Genomic DNA, 18,822 nt, shown 5'->3' on the forward strand with positions numbered 1-18,822 from the left:
TAAGCCTGCCAACACTGTGTTGAGACTCCAAGTCGGGGGGAAACGTTTTACCGGGGGGAAAACTCGAAATAAACCCCTCATGAAGTGTTTCACAAGTCTGTCGCTAAATAGAGGAGACGACTGCCTCTTCCTTGTGAACCTCGAGATGGCCGCCAGGTGCACCTTTATCGATGTGAAGGATAATCCCCTCCCCGCCAAGAGGAGCAGGTAAGGTAGAACTTGTTCCGGCGTCACCAACAACGGTTGTAGGCCTTGTTGTCCTCTACACCATTCACAGACCCTCCGCCACTTATAGGAGTAAGATTTGTTTGTAGAAGGGGCTCTAGCCGCCTGCAGAATTTTTTGACAATCCTCCGAAACGTCTAAAGCACCGAACTCCGAAAAGTCAGGAGCCAGGCTGTAAGGTTGAGACTGTCCGGGTCGTGATGCCACACCGTGCCTTTGTCCCGGGATAGTAGGTTCGGGATTTTCGGAAACGCTATGGGATGTTCCAGCGACAGGTGAAGCAGGTCGGAGAACCACGGTTGCCTTGGCCAGTATGGCGTCACTAGAATTACCCGGCAATTGTATCTGCGTATCCACTGTATTGTCCTCCGTATGAGGGGGAACGGGGGAAAAGCATAGAGGAACATGTCCGTCCATGGGAAGGAGAATGCCTCCCCCCTGGAGCCCTCTTGAGGCCATCTGCTTGCGAATTGCTCGCATTTCTTGTTGTCTTTGGTCGCGAAGGCGTCCAGAGGGGGGTGACCCCATTTCTCGAACACTTTCATCAGGTGAACTGTGTCCATTTCCCACTCGTGTATCTGGGCCATGCTTCTGCTGAGGGAGTCTGCTTGGGAGTTCCTCACTCCTGGGAGGTGATGAGCCACGATGGAAATTTCGTGCTTTAATGCCCAATGCCATGTTTTCTGGGCTTCTATGGAAAGAGTTCTTGATCGCGTCCCTCCTTGTTTCCTCAGATAAAACATGGCCGTTGTATTGTCGGTCAGTACTCGTACTCGCGAACCCTTGATGTGTGGTAGGAATGCCTTCAAGGCCCATCGTACTGCTCTGAGCTCTAACACGTTTATGTGTAGGAGTGACTCCGTTGGAGACCAGCGACCTTGCGTTTGGAGAGCACCCATGTGAGCTCCCCATCCGGTTAGGGACGCATCCGTGACTATGGTTCGCTGAAACTCCGGCTCCTGTAGGGGTACACTGTTGTTCAGATTGTGGAAACTCTGCCACCACTAAAGGGCCCGAAGCAGCTTGTCGTCGTCGATGATGATTATCTTGTCTGACCACGATCCTTGAGCCTGCGTCCATCGGTCCGCGAGGAATTCCTGGACTGGCCTCATGAATAGGTGACAGTTTTCCACCAAATGGATGCAGGATGCCATGGCCCCTAGGACCGAAACGTATTTCCTCACTGAGATCTTGGTGTTTCGCCATAGTCGGCACGCTTGTTGATTGAGTCTTGAGGTTCTGTCGAGAGAAGGTTTCACTAGCCCTAACCGGGTCTCGAACTGTGCCCCCAGGAATACCAGCGTTCTCGATGGCCGCAGAGAGGATTTCTCGAAGTTTATGGCGAATCCCAGCTGTTGTAGAAGCTGCATGGTGGCTTGTAAACTTGTGTTGGTCGACGCTGGGGAGGATCCCCTTACCAGCCAGTCGTCGAGGTATGGGTATACATGGTGGCCTTGCTTCCTTAGCCAGGTCGCTACTGGAGCCAGGAAGAACCGTGAACTGGTAGTGAGTCTGCCCTATTACAAATCTTAGGAATTTCCTGTGTTTCCGACACATTGGAATATGGAAATACGCGTCCTGTAAATCCAGGGACGCTAGAAAATCCCCCTCTTGAACGGCGCGGATCACTTCCTGCAGAGTGAGCATCTTGAATTTTAGGCTCTTTAAAGACTTGTTGAGATCGCGTAAGTCTAAAATGGGACGCCATTTGCCGTTCGGCTTTTTTACGACGAAATATCTTGAGTAGACTCCTTGACCTCTCTGTGATGTTGGAACTAATTCTATCACGCCCTTTGCTAACATGAGTGTTACCTCTTGTTGCAGTATCTTCAGATGGGAATGAGCGGTGAACGCAGGTGGAATTTGCGGAGGGCTGTGTTTGAATTGTAGAGAGTGTCCGTTTCTTATAGTATCCAGCACCCATTGATCCGTCGTTATTCGTTCCCATTCGTTGACATATGCTGAAACTCTTCCCCCCAGAACGGTGTGTTGTATGTCACTGCTGATCTTTATTTTGCTTGTCTCTCGACGACGACAGATATGATTGTCTTTTCCTGGAAGTCTGGAAGTTCCGGCGACGGTTTGCCGTTTGGGAGGCACGTCTGTATCCCTGGGAGGGGTAAGCCGATCTGCCAAAGGATCTGTCTCCAGACGCAGAGAATCTTGAATTACCTGAAGCCCCTCTAAAGGGACGAAAAGATTTGTAGCTTCTGCCACTCTGGAGGGCACCCAATGAAGGTGCCGTGTCCCAGTCCTCTTTCATTCCCTTTAGAGCTTCGTCCACCTTCTCACCGAAAAGAAGGTCTCCCTCAAAGGACATATCTAAAACTTTGTATTCTACTTCTGGCCTGAAGTAGGTACACTTAAGCCATGACTGTTGTAATACGACCCCATTATTGACTTGCTTGAAGCCTGACTCAGCGAGGTCCACCGCAATGTTTATTGCGTGATTTGAGGCTTCCTCACCCTCTCGGACAAGTAACATCGCTGCCTTCCTATGCTCTTCCGGAAGATGATCAAGCAACGGAGCTAGCCTGTGCCACATCTCCCTATCGTATCTGGCTACAATTGCCAGAGAGTTTGCGGCCTTTACTGTGGTCGCTCCCACGGATAGCACTTTTTTGCCAAAGGCATCCTGGCGTCTCGCTTCGTTTTCAGGCGGAGTCGTGCACTTGTGCTGGGCCTTCGCCTTCCTCGCCGCCGACACCACCGAGTCTGGCGTTGGTTGGGAGGATAAACACTTGGGGGTAGACTCTGGAGCCTTAAACTTTTTTTCCAGGCGTCCTTTCACTGCCGGCTCTGAAAACGGGTGACGCATTGTCTGCAACCCCTCCTTCCACACATGGTCTAGTATTGGTATCGAGAACACAGACCTCCTTCTCTTACCCATATGGTGGAACAAAAAACAGTCCTTTTTCTGTTCTTCCTGGGACAAACCAAATTCTTTGCATGCCTTCATCATAGAATGGAATGACGCAATGTCGTCCGGAGGGGACGGGTGAGCTGGGCTTCTAGGGGTTTCCAACTCCACCTCTGACTCCCAGGTTGGATCCCTGGAGGGGGATGATGAGATATCCGACATGGCTCCCCTGTCAGACTCCGAATCTGGCAGCTCACCTTCCTCTTGTGCCAGTGCTAAGATTGGCGTGCGTAGGTGCGTCGGTTGACGGGACGGGCCCGGCCCGTCGACGGGTGACTGTGGCAGGTTTGCCTGAGGTAGTCTCTGGTCCAACGACTGTAACAACGATTGAAGCGTGGACAGAATTTCCAACGACAAAACATGAGGATTGAGAAGAGGGGCAGATACCGGTATAACGGATCCCCTCGTCGACGACTTGTCAGCCACTCGTAGCCCTAGGTCTGCTGGGCCAGCTATTCTCTCATTCTCGTCCTTCAAGGACAGCAACACGCCTGTTCTTGTAGTAAAGTATCCGGGGGGATCGGATCAAAAACTTCAGGCCTCCAGGCCTCCTGTAGAACCCCCGTCGACGAGGTCATCGTCGACGTCGTTGCCGGTGTGACGGTGGATGCCACCTGCGTAAGTGGCAGGGTAGAGGCCGATGACTGGACCGCCGTCGACGATGGTGACTTAGCAGGTGGTTTTGGCGGTCCCGCCTTTTCCACACTTGGCTTGCTTTTACTCGACTCTCGACTCGTGGTCGATCTATGATGATCGCCCGAGGAGGATTTCCTTTCCTTTTCATGCTTTTTTGATGAAGATGATTTCTTTGACGAGGAGTCTCTAGTTGAGTGACTTCCAGACGACTCTTTTTCCGTCGGTCGAGATTTGTTCGCCGGTGGTTCCGACGAGGTAGCGCGGCGTGATGTTTTCGCCGATTGTGTGGAGCCTACCTCCGAAGGGGGGTATGCCCCCGCTCCATCATTCAGCCATGCCACCAGTCGTCGACTGCGGTCTTTGAGGGTTTTTTGAGAAAACCCTTTGCATATGTCGCAGTTATCCGCCGAATGATGAGGGTGGAGGCAATATATACAATCCATATGTCCGCCCCCCTCGTAAACTTTTTTCAAGCCGCACGTCGCGCATGGGCGGAACAGCGCTTTTCCTGACACGGAGGACATTTTCTGTACTCAAATTCCAGTAATGCAACCTTGTACAAAATAGTAAGACAACGCGAGGAGATCCCACTACTTTGGAGACGGTTGAAATCTGAAGGGGAGCCGCGGGGGCGGGCCTCTTATACTGGGACGGCCTACGGAGCATGCGTAGGCGGGTCCTAAAAGGATGTAGATAGGACACAAAAGTGTCAGAAGTTTTCCTATTGGAAAAGGCTATATATGTGTACCGAGGGGTCCCAGTCTGACGACGGGGAATATTCTAAGCATGTGAATCCATGAAAGATCCAATGCTGGAGAAATATGGGTTACGGCGTGGGGAGCCGACGGAAGCTTGAGAGAGGGAAGCTCTTTAGTGACCCGTGCCTGCAGCCTAACCGAAGGAAAGACCCTTGAGCTATCCTTTAAAGATGAGTTGGTACTGCCATCTGTGACAGTAGACAGATTCAGTTTCCCCATCTGAGAGGAAAAGATCAGTGGGTTTCGATCAGCAACACATATTTTAGACAGCTACTGTAGCAAGGCAGTCACTTGTTGATATGTTCTTATAAAAGAAAGGTTTCAGCGCAGAGTATTGTTGGATGACACAAACCATTTAGAACGATGTTTTTCTCTTGATATTGTCATTCATTCAGTTGCCTTCAGACTTTCTTTAGGTACCGACATCTACTAACCCATCTTGCATAGGTTGCTAAAACGGTTTTATGTCATTTTATTGATGGCTGTTTTTTTTTTTTACACATTTTTTTAAGAAAATGTTTTTCGGAAAAAACCCATCGAAATGTTTTTTTGGGGGCATTTACCCAACCCTGTAGTTTTTTTTTTTTAACTGTTCCCGATCCCCCCCCCCCAGCCCCCCGACCCTTTATATGATCTTCCCCCCTATTTTTTACAATGGTTTTTTTTCGGCAAAAAGGTTTGGTTAAAAAACCTGTTAAAAAAAAAATAGAACTAATCTATGAATGGACTCTGTACTGTTAAAACAATACTGCTTATTTGAGCACTGTCTGTGTTACTAAGTTCCTGCAGAATTATTAGTTGTTTTAAAACGTTTTAAAAATTGCAAAATTTCTGAGAAAAAAAAGAAAGCAATTCTTTGCCTTTTTGGCTATTATTCTCTCGCTTGATACTGCTTTCCCCAAAAAAATCTACAAGGCTCCATGCAGATCTTGTAAACAAAGCTTGTATGCAGCCTACGATAGTGTTGTAGTGTAAAGTTCACTGCTGTGTTTTGCGAGTCTGCAGTATGCACATTGATATGATCTGATATATGTCATTTATAACGTGCCTATAACACAATGGGGGTGGGGGGTTCTGTCACACGGAACAACAAAAATAAAAGTGTATAGATAGCAGACTTACAACATGCCTATACACAAGTGTTGCAAGGCGCGACTAGGGCCGGATTATAAGTTTGCTGGTGCAGAAACAAGGGTGCCGGTAAACTCACTGGCACCCTTGTTTGCGGACCGGTGAACTACAGGTCTGACATCGCTGGGCGCAGCGGTCACGGTAGGCAGACTTTTCACGGGAGCACTGGCACCAGTGCTCTCATGTCCCCAATCACATAGAGTACAATAGGACTCTATGGAAATGGGGATTTACAAAAATACCAGCGACTGACTTCCCCGCCCCCAGACTCGGAACGAGCCGGTAAATTATTCTGAGTGCAGTGAGCCGGTAAATTATTCAGTAGCACTGGCAGGGTTACGGCCAGACTCAGAATGAGGCCGAAATGCCGTTATTTACATCTGTGTTTCTGATACATGTAACGTAAATCGTTTCTGTATTCTTAGACGGATAAGAAACTCTACTTAAAGTGTGGTCACTTTTTCCCCCCCACTTATGTTATTTCTCTGCTTTAAAAATAGACTAATATGGGCCTAGCTCCTGGGTAAGCCCTTGTGTGAAAAAGCTCTTTTCATCAGTGTGCTCACATTCACATCTTTATTCTGTGAAGTGTCATCTTCTGAAATGACTGGACCACTCATGTTGCGGGATGAATATTTCAACACCATGATGGTTTCTAGTTTTATTTGACATCAGGTCAGAGATAAGGTACCAGAAAGTTCGAATCACTGCCATCTTGGGCTTTAATGAGACACTCCCAACTGTGACTTTCGGCAGCCTTTTTCTTTTCTGTGATTATGGTTTTATAGGTAATGCACAACAGGTGAATTCCTTATGGATTCATGGGTGATTTGCTCTCTTTCAGAAGAGCTGCCGTAGACTCTGTACAGTCTCCATCATTATACAGTACTATTTTAGCAGTATTCTTTGCAGGTCTCGCGTTTTACAGTTGCTTTTGCTTTGTAGAGGCATTGGTTTAACAGGGGTATTGGGAAGCTTTGGAGGGTGCAAGAATTTACCAGTTTCTTTTTCGATTCCTTCTTGAAGTAAAAAAATGCTTCTTTGCACCAATAGCAGCGATTCCTGTGACTATGACCTTTGGACCTTGGCTTGGAAATGACAGAAATAGGTCACTTAACAGTCGGTTAAAGCATGCACCCGTCATCTAAAACCATACATTGGTGAGTATTACTTCTGCTATTCTAACTTGGTTGCATTACTGAATTTCGCTGCAGAAAAAGAGAATTCTTTCAAATCAAAGCCTGATTGTAATGACTATTACGGCTGAAGTTATTCAGGTGGTCTGGGGAAACTTCTCACTTAGTTACCAGTTATTCACCAAGGGCCTCATCAGGAGTTGGGGGGTATCCCAGTGGTATATCTGCCAGAATACTGCCCAACGCAATTACTGTTAAGGCAACTTGGTCCAATGGTAATAGCGGCGGATCACAAGTTGCAGTGGCGGTTAAGTCCCCATTTTTTGGAGTCCATAGGACTCAATGGGGCATTTTCGGTGCAATTACTACAGCAGTAATTGCACCAAAAATGGCCAGAGAGCCAGCACATTCACCTCCAGCTTATAGCTGGAGGTGAATCCTCCGACTTTCCCCCAAACTCGGGATGGGAGCAGTGCAGTAATGCAGCTGTAATAGTGTTACCGCCACATTTATTCTGCACTGCCCAACTCTTGATGATGCCCCAAGCCCCCGAAATGAAATACAATTTCAGACCTACATTACCTTTTGCACCTGGCAATCTTATGGCTCCATCAGTACAAAATTACAGACCTTTTGCATTGGTCTGCTCTCAATAATCCCTGAGGATAATCTCCAGGCATGCAATTGACAAAAATATATGGCCATCTGATTTTTTTCACTTCCTGCTCTTAAATTATAAAATGTTTAACAAAAATGTTATTGGAGTTTACTTAAACCATATTTTGTGGGTATGCAGATTACTTAAACTCTTGTTTGGTGTAATCCTTTGGAAAATCCCAAACGGCATGGTAGATGTTTTGGTAGAGAAGACTGTGGTTTGTCTTCAAATTCCTTGGATTTCCCCAAGCTCCTCGAGTCAGTCACACGGGATTCAACAGTTGCCCATCAGTGTTGTAAAGGCGTCATACTGTATATCTTATATTCCTCCTATCATTTTCTGGACTTGATTAATAGAATTAAATGGGGTGTTTACTTTTGCATATAATCCTACAGCCAGCATTCTTGCGTTTTCAAATTGAACTCTCAACCAGTCATAATGTTCCAGTGAGCGGTGTTCTGAATTCCCTGTACTTGTAAGGAAGAAAAGCAGCTGGCTTAAGGAGAAGTGCTGTTTTGCTAATGGTTCTCATCTTTTTTGGAGGAACAATTTCTGGGTTGTGCCTACTCTAGGATTAGCTATAGAAACCCATTGGGTCAACAAATTGATTTCATCCAAATATCCCCCATAGGGCAGCGACTCAAATTGGCCATCCCTTTTTTAGGTTGGTGTTTTAAGAGCGAAGTATATAGTGTATCTCCACCGGTGGTCCATCACTTCCATTTTTGATGATAAGTGTAAAATTAATATTACATTGATTAAACTACTTCACGAAGGAGCCATGCAAGTCCAGTAAATGTCTGACTGGAACTGTCATTACAGTGTGTTCTATTTGCGAAGCTATTCTCTTTCTAGTTTATACTAGATAATTTTCTAGCATACTAAAGTACAGTCAGGCTTAATATAGTCCATCTATGGTGACTAAAATAATGTTTATCCCGATACCGGGAAACAATGTTTTATGCAAAAATGTTTCTCTAGAAGAGTCGCTAGGTTCTAAGCTTTTGTTCCAGATAAGAGAAGCCCTGTTAAGTAAAAATTACGATTGGGCGTCATGCTCACATGTTTTTTTCACTCATAATTGTAGCCATGTCATTTTCTTTTGCACAACCTAGTTGCTGGAATTTTTCCTCATTCCAGAAGGGGGCAAGTAGCACCTGCTTTGTGTGTGGCATTGTATAGCACAAAGGAGATCATTTTCTAAGAGCTTGTAATTTGGCAGCGGGTAGCCGTTTCATGTAGACATACACGTAGGCACCGCTCTACCACCACAATTTGATCATTTACACAGCGAGTGCAAACGTGCAGGGTAAAAGGCAGTGTACATATGTGTACATAGTCGGTTTTTAGGGACCCATTGCCCTGCACATTTGCACTCTGCCAAGCAAATGAGTAAACACTGCCTACCATGCTCACATGGCAGACAGTGGTTATAGTCGCATAGCAGGCAGCGTTTACAATGGACCCCTGAAAATCAACAGGCTCCATAAGGACGCCCGATATTTGCGCCAGCATGCCGTGTACATTCTGTGGTATTTGTATGTTGGAGAGGAAGGGAGCCAGTTGTAGAGGAGGTCCCAGGCATGGCCTGCACCCCAGCCCCCCATTTTGAAGTACCAGGAACATACTCGCCAAGGTATGTGACGTATGAGGAACAAATGAAGCAACAGAGAGCTGCACTGGGACTCTGCCCAGTGTACATTAGAAGGGCCGTACCTGTAGAGGCACCCATAACTAGATAACCCTGGGCAGCACGGTACCCTATCAGACAGCCGTACCAGCGGCTGAGACGAAATGAAGAGTACCTACAGACGATCCATGAAGAGACCCAAAGAGCCTTAATGGAAGGCCAGTGGAAATGATATAAGGGCCTGGACAGACTCGTGAGTGAACAAAAACGGCTATCAAAGACAGCACGCCAGTGCAAGCACTTATGAAAATAGATGTAATGGACACAGGAGAGAGACGATGTTAAAACGTAAGGAAACGTTGATACTAGACAAGATGGAAGCAACCAACCAGTTAAATGTGTGCAAATAGGCTTGGAACGCAAGAAGCTAAAGAAAACGATACTGCTTGCAATGCTTAGTAGGAGAGTAGAGCGGCAAGCGCCAACTATATATCTACCTCAACAAGGCACATTATAACAGTGCGACTCCATTTTGTAAAGCAGATGTACCCAGGCTGGCAGAGGCCTAATAGGCCAAGTTTCATAACCCAGCCAGAGTCAAGAGAAGGCGCGGAATCGAAACTCAAAGAGCGGCTCATGTCTGGGAAATCGAGGTCATCCAGAGAAAGGGAGGAGAGCGTCAGCTAACAAGAATCAAACTTCAGAGCATACCAGCCTGCCCCATGAAGGTTGAGATAAGGGGGGCCCCGGCAGGTGGCGAGGCTAAAGAAGAACAAATACATGAAAAGCTGGAATCTGAAGCAGATTCATGGTGTACTAACACGTGATCAGCCAGGCGCGAAGAGGTACCACCGCCTGATGTCACCCAGACCCCGAGGATGCCATAACTTTTCCTGATAAGAGGCTACAGTTTCGAGGCCATACCTAGCCAACTAATTGACACATAGCCCAGGATACTGATTGATGGAAGGGAGGAAGGGTGAAACTTGGGACACCAGGCACCTGGGTATCCATTCTGCATGCTGCTAATTAAAAGTGGAGATTTATGTCTAGGGGTGTAACCTGCCCAATCACAATGGACCAAGTTATCTAGGGTCCTATAGATCGTAGAACCAATGAGACGACGTACTTGTAGTGACGTCTATAACGTGTGATGTAAAGGGAGGGGTGTAGACGCCCACCCGATAAGAGTTATCCAATCCACATGCTCCATTATCATATACAGTTATAGCACCTATACTTAAGTTACCTTTCCTAACCAATGATATTGCATGACGAGTTTTGTAGAATTAGACGTCAATGATGATGAGATTTTTGCATAAAAGTTGCTGTTCAACTGAAGTTCAAGGAAGTCGGAGCGAGACAGGTGGTCGCAACGATGCTGATTCCCAACTGCTTCCCTGTTTGATGTACTTGTCATTAAACGGACTTCCCTTTGCCAAACTACTGAGTCCTCATTATTGAGTCGTGTTGGAGTAAGTGAATCCTGCACCCCCATCCCTCACATGGTGCAGCTATCTTGTCGTACAAGTACTAGAGGGTGAGCACTGACCTATGGACCCGTTGGTGGACATCTCACTCTCCAGTACACTTGGTAGCAGAGGATGGTTTCGGCCATCGATTATGGATCACTGATTAATATAGTGATAGACACCTATAGACCAACGGCACAAAGTAACTCTAGGTCTTTGGCAATATCACAAGTACTTTCGCCATTCCGGCTGAGTAGGCTGAGAAGCTTCCCGTGGACAATGATAGTGTAAGTCCATAAAAATCTGCAGGGGGTCTGAAGGAACCCGCCTTTCCAAGCATAACCCTTCTCATTCCCACGGGCAGCCAATCGGATGAAAAGACAGCAAGAGGCTGAAGAGGAAGGGGCGGTGATCCCGAATCTCCTCAGAGGAAAAGATGCGATCGGTGAGTGAAACAACAAACTCGTTACTTTGGCAAATGTCTTGTAGGCATTAGAACAAGCAAGATAAAGGTAACGGAATAGTCAGACGTAGAGAAGAATATATATATATATATATATATGGTTAATAACTACAGTATAAAAGAGAGAAAAACGTAAGGTTACCGGGGGACGGGGGGGCACCCGAGAGAAAAACGTAAGGTTACCCCTTGTTCCTGCGCTTTAATACAGCGGTCAGAAGAAATGTGAACTCATAGCCCATATAATAAGGGACAATTAGACTACGATGTTTAAAGACGCATTAAAGGAGTTTGTTTAAACTCCATGACGGGTATTGATTAGAAGGCAGGTATGTGTATGACCAGCTGGTGTCCGTCTAGTCTGTCAAGTGTCTGTCCTATGTGTTCTGTTGTATGTTGAATGTAAGAGAACTGTATCATTGATTTTGTGAGATGAAATTTGATTTTACGAGATTCTGTGAAGAAGAGGGAATCACCAATGAATTGATGGTTTTGAGTTAATTGATAATATACATTTTGGCGGGAAAAGATTGGATTGGAGCTTGCGTATCTAGTGCTCGCTCATACTAGTAGAAGGATAACAAACTGTATAAATATTGTTGGTAACAGAATTGAAATGGAGGTCACCCCACTTGCGCATCTATGCAAGCAACTACCTAAGCATGCACCTAAATTAAAAAAGTATAGCACAGAGTGGGTTAAGGGTAGCGCCCACAAGATGTTTATGACAGAATGGGTCTCTATCAAAAGCCGTCTTACAACACATGACGACTTATCTACTAGACACATATACAGGCAAGAAGCTAGAGAAACGTCTTGCTGTTCTAGAACTATGGAAGATGTTTGAGCAGATGAAGGAAGAAGAGCCTCCTGCAGATTGGATATTAAGCGTATGCACGGAGGGGGGTGAGACGCCTACCGCGCCACCGGCCCCGCCTGAGCCAGCCATAGAGGGAAGTAAGACAGAGGGGCACTACCCGCTAAGAAAACTAAAGGCAGCCACGGGGTATAGCAACCCCGCTTATGAGTCGCCTACGTATATTAGCCACGACAATAAAGAAAAGGACCAAGAAATTAATCTTGCTTCTGCAGTACCGAGGGACAAGGAAAGACCGCAATGACGTAAAAAGGATCAGGCACAGAGTTGTGCATCTCTCGTGGAGGAGAGAGGGAAAGAAACAAAATGGAAACGAAGGTAGAACTGATGAGATAACATTTGCAAAAGACGAATGGATGGGAGGGCAGATATTACTGAAACTAGATGGAAAAGGAAGTGATGATGAAAGGCCAAGAGAGTGGTCTGATGAGACGCCAAGGAGAGAGAGAGAAAAGGAAAAGGAAATAAGGGATGAAAGGACAAGAGGGAAGGATAAGCTGAAGCGAGAACAACTATATCGCGAAGACCAAGAGAAACTACTCGATCGCAAACAGAAGGCAGCCTACGATCAGTACAAACAGAATAAGCAAAGATTGGAAGAAGAGCAAACGGTACGAGAGAAGAGAATGGAGAGAAAAGAAGATGAGGAAATTAGAAGGGTAAAGGAACGTAGAAACGAAAGGATGAGGGAAGTAGACAAGGCTAGAGAAGAAGCGAGGAAGAGCAAGGAACTAGATGAGGAAGCAGAACGTAAGCGCAGACAGAGGGCACGAGATCTTGAATATTTGGAGCGGGAAGTTAAAAAACCCAATCCTGTTGTAGAATGGGAAGACATAGAAGAATTATTTCCTGCACATGACTCGGTACCAGGTATGAGTGGGACAAATATTGAGGATGACTTCGACACCAGAAGCATCGGGGAAACGATTGATAAGATATAAAATGAGATGGGGCTAGAACAGAGATCCCATGGGGGAAGAGAAGATGAGCGCCTGGAGAGCACTCAGCTATATGACACAGAGGATGTCACCCGAAGTAGTGGGAACAAGGGACTGTCCCTAGACAGACTGGAGATTGGACAGGACGAAGAAGATGCAAGGAGTTGATTCAAGATGGCCGCCGTAGGAGGTAGACGTGCTTGCGTGGCTCTCAGCCACCGATATTGGGGGAGGCCCACCACCCGGTATCTGCAGCGAGCTTTGGAGCTGAAATCTGGGCTCCGGGGTCCCATCGTGTCAAGAGAAGCGTTGGTACTGGGAGCGGAGGTGATTACGAGCCCCTGGCACACGCGGAGGCTTGTCGGCAACCGGCGCCAGGATAAGAGGGACTGCCACGGGAGCTGTGGAGCGCCCGCTGGTGAGGCGGAGACGCATGTGGAAGGCAGCTGCGCCCTGGACTGAGGGGCCTGAGAGGCTGAGGGTGAAGTGGCCCGCCTTGAGCCCGGGCGGGGAAGGAAGCGCGGGTAGCCCAGCCTGCGCCGAACAAAGGAGGTGGAGCGACGAAGGGCAGCTCGGCCGGGCTTCCCGGGAGGCAGTTCGGTACTCGGGCGGGCCCGGCAAGCGGACAGTGGGTGCCCACCGGGCACCGGCGGGAGCAGAGTGAGTGGAGACAGACGCGGCTTGGAGGGGGGGGGGGGCACCGCGCAGCGCTTCCCGCATCAGAGGCGGTACCGCGAGGAGCGGCAGAGCGGACCCGCACAGGAGCGGTGAGTGGCCCGTGGTTGGTGGGGCCTCGCCAGTTCAGCGCCTTTCCTCCGTGGAGGGGGGAGCGGCCCAGAGGAGGGCTCTGCAGCGGCAAGCGGACTGACCTTCTTGGGAGCAGGTTGGTGTGCTCCCCCTGGGCGATGAGAAGAGTGCCCCCGAGTGAGAGGGGAGGCCCCTGCGGCGGAGTCTCTCGTGGGAGATCCATCTTGAGGATCTGAAAGGGAATCAGGCCTGTAAGAGAAGATTGTGGCTCCCCGGTCCCGGGGGCCAATCTGAGTTCCTGGCTTCCTGGGTTGGATGTGTGCGAGTGCTCCGCACAATTTGGAGAGACCTTCCTCGCACGGCATTGAGATTGGCGAGTCCTTCTGTAACCCACTGAAGGTGGAACATTAATTTGTTAGGCCAACAGATCCCGGCAATCGAGGTCAGAATATAAGAAGGGAAGCTTGGTCACCTGCTTGTGAGCATCTGGTGGGATCGGAGCTGTGCTACGCACTTGGCCCCTCTGTTAACATGACCACAAAGAGCAAAGGCAAAAGTGGGAGGGCACAGTCAGAGCTAGGCGAGGACCCGGCACCCTTCCTACCATTTGGCCGATGCAGGAGGCGAGGGGCCTGATCAGATCTGAGGGGGGAGGGCCTGGCAAGGAATGTCTCCCCGCCAGGAGAGGTTGGCACAGCTACGATGACGGGGCAGGATCTCGGGGGGGGGGGGAGATCCACACTAGCTTAACAAAGACCTTCCAGGAACAATTTCAGCTCCTCAGGTCCGACCTAAACGTGGCTATGGGGGAAATAAAGCAGGAACTGCGGCAGCATGGCGAGAGGACAGATCTTCTGGAGAGAGGCTTGCAAGAAGAGGTGACGGCCAGTAGTGAAGCAATTCAGAGGATCGACGCAGCCACGCACAGATCCAGATGGAGGATATGGAAAATAGATCCCGTCGAGTCAACATCAGAATCAAAATGCTTCCGGACTCTGTCCAGGATAGAGACTTAAAAGGTGTAGCCCAATCCATCTTCGCAGAGATTTTGGGGATTACGCCACCGGGGGCGATTGAGCTCGACCGCATTCATAGAGTGGGCAGGGGTAACGCAGGGTCTCAATCAAGGCCCAGGGATGTCTTAGCAGCATTTACTAGGTATGTCCAAAAGGAAGCAGTCCTCCGGGAGGCGAGGAGGCAAGAGCCTATCAAATACCAAGGGCAGGGTATAGCCCTGTTTCAGGATCTAGCAAGCACTACGCTTACTAAGAGGCAGCAAATGGGTCCAGTCCTCAAAGCTTTGAATGAGAAAGGGATTAGGTACAGATGGACTTTTCCATTTGGTCTCTTGTTCGAGTGGGAAGGGGCTCAGAGGCGCATAACTACAATACAGGAAGGAGCGAGCATGCTGCGCCTGGACTTTGAAGACACTCCTGCGGGATCGGGAAGGAGGGGGGCGGTAACTTGCCCGGAATCAAGGCCTTGGGCCTGGTCAACAGTGGGAGAGAAGAGAAGGAGAGCGAAGCTAAGTAATAAACCATCCACGGACACCAACAAGAAAGGCTCAGGGGAGGCGGGAGGGTCTGCACATGAAGGACCCTAAATTGCAGTTTGCTTTAAGGATGGTGGGCCACTAACGGACGAAATTGGCGGGGGGGAGCATCCATCTCTGAATCAGAAAGGGTGGGTTTACCCGAAGAGGGGGGTGTGAGGGAGGAGGGAAGGGCACGCCCTTCGGGGGGGGGGGTTGGCTTGGGGAGAGGGAGAGGGGGGGAAAGGGCAGCGGAGGGGGGGAACATGGATCAAGGCCAAGTGGGCAGAGGCTCTACTCAGCGACATGCGAGGTGTGGGAGACCCGGGGGGATGGCTGCAAGGCATCGCACCCGATGACTCGGGCTGATGGGGTCGCGGGGGATCGCTGAGTACTTAGCTTGCCGAAATATTTTACCCCATGCTAAAGTGGCTTACACATAACGTGAGGGGCTTAAGCACCCCTCTTAAGAGGAAAAAGTTAGAACAATTTATGAAAAAAGAGAATCCAGACAAATCCGGGGCTGCAGGAGACACACCTTAGGCATAAAGACCAGGGGCGGCTTAAACTACAGAGATTTGACCAGATTTTGCATGCCTCGGGTGGGTCTAGGGCTGGGGGAGTGGCATTAGCCATCAAAACCTCAGTGGGCCTTAGGATCTCTGAGGGTATACGGACAAGGAGGGCAGGTATATAATAGCTATGGGGTTGTATCAGGGTAGTCCTTATACTGTGGCAGTAGTCTATGCACCAAACGCGGGCCAAGAGCACTTTTTGAAGCGTGTCCTGAACGAACTAGAGGATAATGCTCGGGGCCAAATCATCTTATTAGGTGACCTCAATATAGCCTGGAAAAAAGGTCGGGACCGGTCAGGACACCCTGATAGGGGAGGGGGGGCAGTGATGTCTACAGATATAATAGATAGGATTCGCAGAGCAGGGCTGAGAGACGTGTGGCAGGAGATTAAGGGGGAGGAGGAAGGTTATACCTTCCTGTCATGGGTCCACGGATCCCAATCTAGAATCGACTACATCTGGGTATCCTCGAGCTTGATGGGTTGGGTGCGGGAGGTGGTGACAGGCCCAATCGGCATAGTGGATCATAAAGGTGGTATCTATGATTATGGACCTAGGGCCCAGGGAGAGAGGGGTTTGGACGTGGAGGTACCCAGGACATCTCCTTAGGGACCCGATAATCAGACAGGAGATCGAGGAGAAGATTAGGGATTTCTTCTTCATAAACCAAAGGGGGGACACAAGAGAAGAGGTCAGATGGGACGCCTTTAAGGCTACGCTGAGGGGGGGGGGGACTAATCACGGCGGCGACCCACAGGGAGAGGCAATTGAAGGCGCTGGAGGCGCGACTGGAAGAGGAAGTCGAATTGGCGAGGTGGAAAGCGGGCGTGACCCCGTCTAGGCTCGCAATGAGGGAATATCGTAGGGCATTGGGTCAGTTGGAGATCCTTAGGACTAAGAGGGCGGAGGGGGCTCTGTTGAGGGTGCGTCAACATTTCTACGCCAAGGCAAAAAAAGCACATACTTTCCTTGCACGGTTGCTCAGGGGAGCGAAATCCAAAAACGCGATCACGGCCCTAAAGACAGATTCGGGGAAAAGAGTCACAGAGGCTGGGGAGATACGAGAGGCATTGGTGTCTTTCTACGAAACTTTGTACACGTCGCAGACCCCTCGGGATAGTCTGCAGGAAGAGTTCCTAGAGAAGGTTGGGTTGGAACGGTTGGGGAAGGAGGCTGCAGAGAGGTTGGACGGGGAGATCAGGGAAGAGGAGGTACTGAAGGTGATCAGGGGTCTTCCTTTGAATAAAGCTCCAGGCCCAGGCAGGTAGACTGCAGCTTTTTTATAAAACCTTTGCAAGCATTCTGGTCCCACATCTAACTACCATTTTTAATACGTTTGGGGCCGCAGGGACAATAACCCCCTCCCTGGAAGAGGCCAGACTATCTTGAAGCCCGATAAGAATCCGGAGGAGCAAACGTCCTACAGGACAATCGGGTTGATTAATATCGATGCCAAGATCTTCACGAAGGTGCTGGCGGCTAGGCTGGAGGGCTTCCTTCCAGATCTGATTCATCCGAATCAGGCAGGGTTTATAAAGGGTCGGCAGACAGCGGATAACATACGGAGGGTGGCCCATCTGGTGGAAAAGGCTCACAGAACAGACACTCCCGCGGTCCTTTTGTCTCTGGATGCAGAGAAGGCTTTTGACCGCGTGGAGTGGTCCTTCCTGTTCAAGGTGATGAGGAAGATGGGCATTGGGGGCAATTTTTTACGCATGGTACAGGCTAACTACCAGACATCTAGCATAAGGATAGCAGTGAACAGAGCTATGTCCAGGTCTTTCAGAGTGAGCAGGGGTACTAAGCAGGGCTGTCCTCTGTCCCCTATGCTTTACGCAATCTATCTGGAGCCCCTTTTGCAGGCAATTAGGGAAGCGGAGGGGGATTAAGGGTATCCAATTCGGGGGACATTTGCAGATGACCTCCTGCTAACTTTAACGGCCCCAGTGGAGTCCATCTGAGCAAGCAGGGAATTGTTGGAGGCCTTTGGTGAGGCTTCTGGTCTCAAAATTAATCTTACCAAGTCGGAACTCTTGAGCCCAACTATAAAGGGGGAGGAGCAAGAAACCCTAAGGGGGGCTACCTCTTTCCTTTGGAGTCCGGGGGGAATCCGATACCGAGGGGTGAGAATAACTTCGACTCTGGCAGGCTGGTATCGAGCCAATTACCTTCCACTGTTCAAGGATATAGAGCGGGATTTCCGCAGGTGGAGGAGCCTCCCGATCTCGTGGTTAGGCAGGGTGGTAACGATTAAAATGGTAACTCTCCCGTGCCGGTTGTATCTTTTCCAGGCAATACCACAGGCAGTCCCTGCGGTGGTCTTTAAGAAACTAGACTCGCTAACTAAAGATTTTTTGTGGGACGGGAAAAAATCGCGGGTTAGTAGGCAATTCTTGATGGCTCCGAAGCGGGAGGGGGGCTTGGCACTGCCTAACTGTCAACGTTATTACGAGGCGACGCAACTACGGGTCGTTAAGGGTTGGTTGCGGGAGGGTGAGGTCACACAGGCTAAGCAATGGGTGGCAATGGACAGAGCAGTGACGCACCGCTGTCTGGCCGAGGTCCTGTGGCACCCGAAACAGCATAGGCCCAGGCATCTGTACGAAAGTACCATCACATCATTAATGGCGGAGAACTGGGACAGATTGGTGAAGCATTGAGGGTATCACGACTTTTCCCTGTCCTTTTACACCTTTGTTCAGCAATCGGGAGTTTACTCCAGGGATGGAACGAGGCGCCTTTAAGCAATGGCAGGAGGCAGGATGTAGGTGGCTGGGAGATGTGTTTAGGGGAGGGGGGGATTCTCTCCTTTGAGGATTGTAAGAGGGAGTTCGGAGTGAAGGAGGGGGAGAGGCTTCAATATGCGCAGTTACGCCACTGGGTTCTGAATCCTGTGAACAAACACGCTGCAACAAGGGAGAAAACGCGGTTTGAGAGGTTTCTCCTCTCGAATGATGGATCCAAAGGTCTGCTATCTAACCTATACAAGATCTTGGACGAAACGCCTGGCAGGAGTCCATGGAAATATGCAGAGTTGGGAACAGATCCTGGGTAGGTCCCTTGGGCGGGAGGAGTAGGAAAGATTATGGAGGAAAATCCCCAAACTGGTTAAAGCCTCCCAACTGCA

Source organism: Ambystoma mexicanum, chromosome 7q (genome assembly GCF_040938575.1).
Source record: "Ambystoma mexicanum isolate Mex_15411 chromosome 7q, UKY_AmexF1_1, whole genome shotgun sequence".
NCBI classification, from domain to species: Eukaryota; Metazoa; Chordata; class Amphibia; order Caudata; family Ambystomatidae; genus Ambystoma; species Ambystoma mexicanum.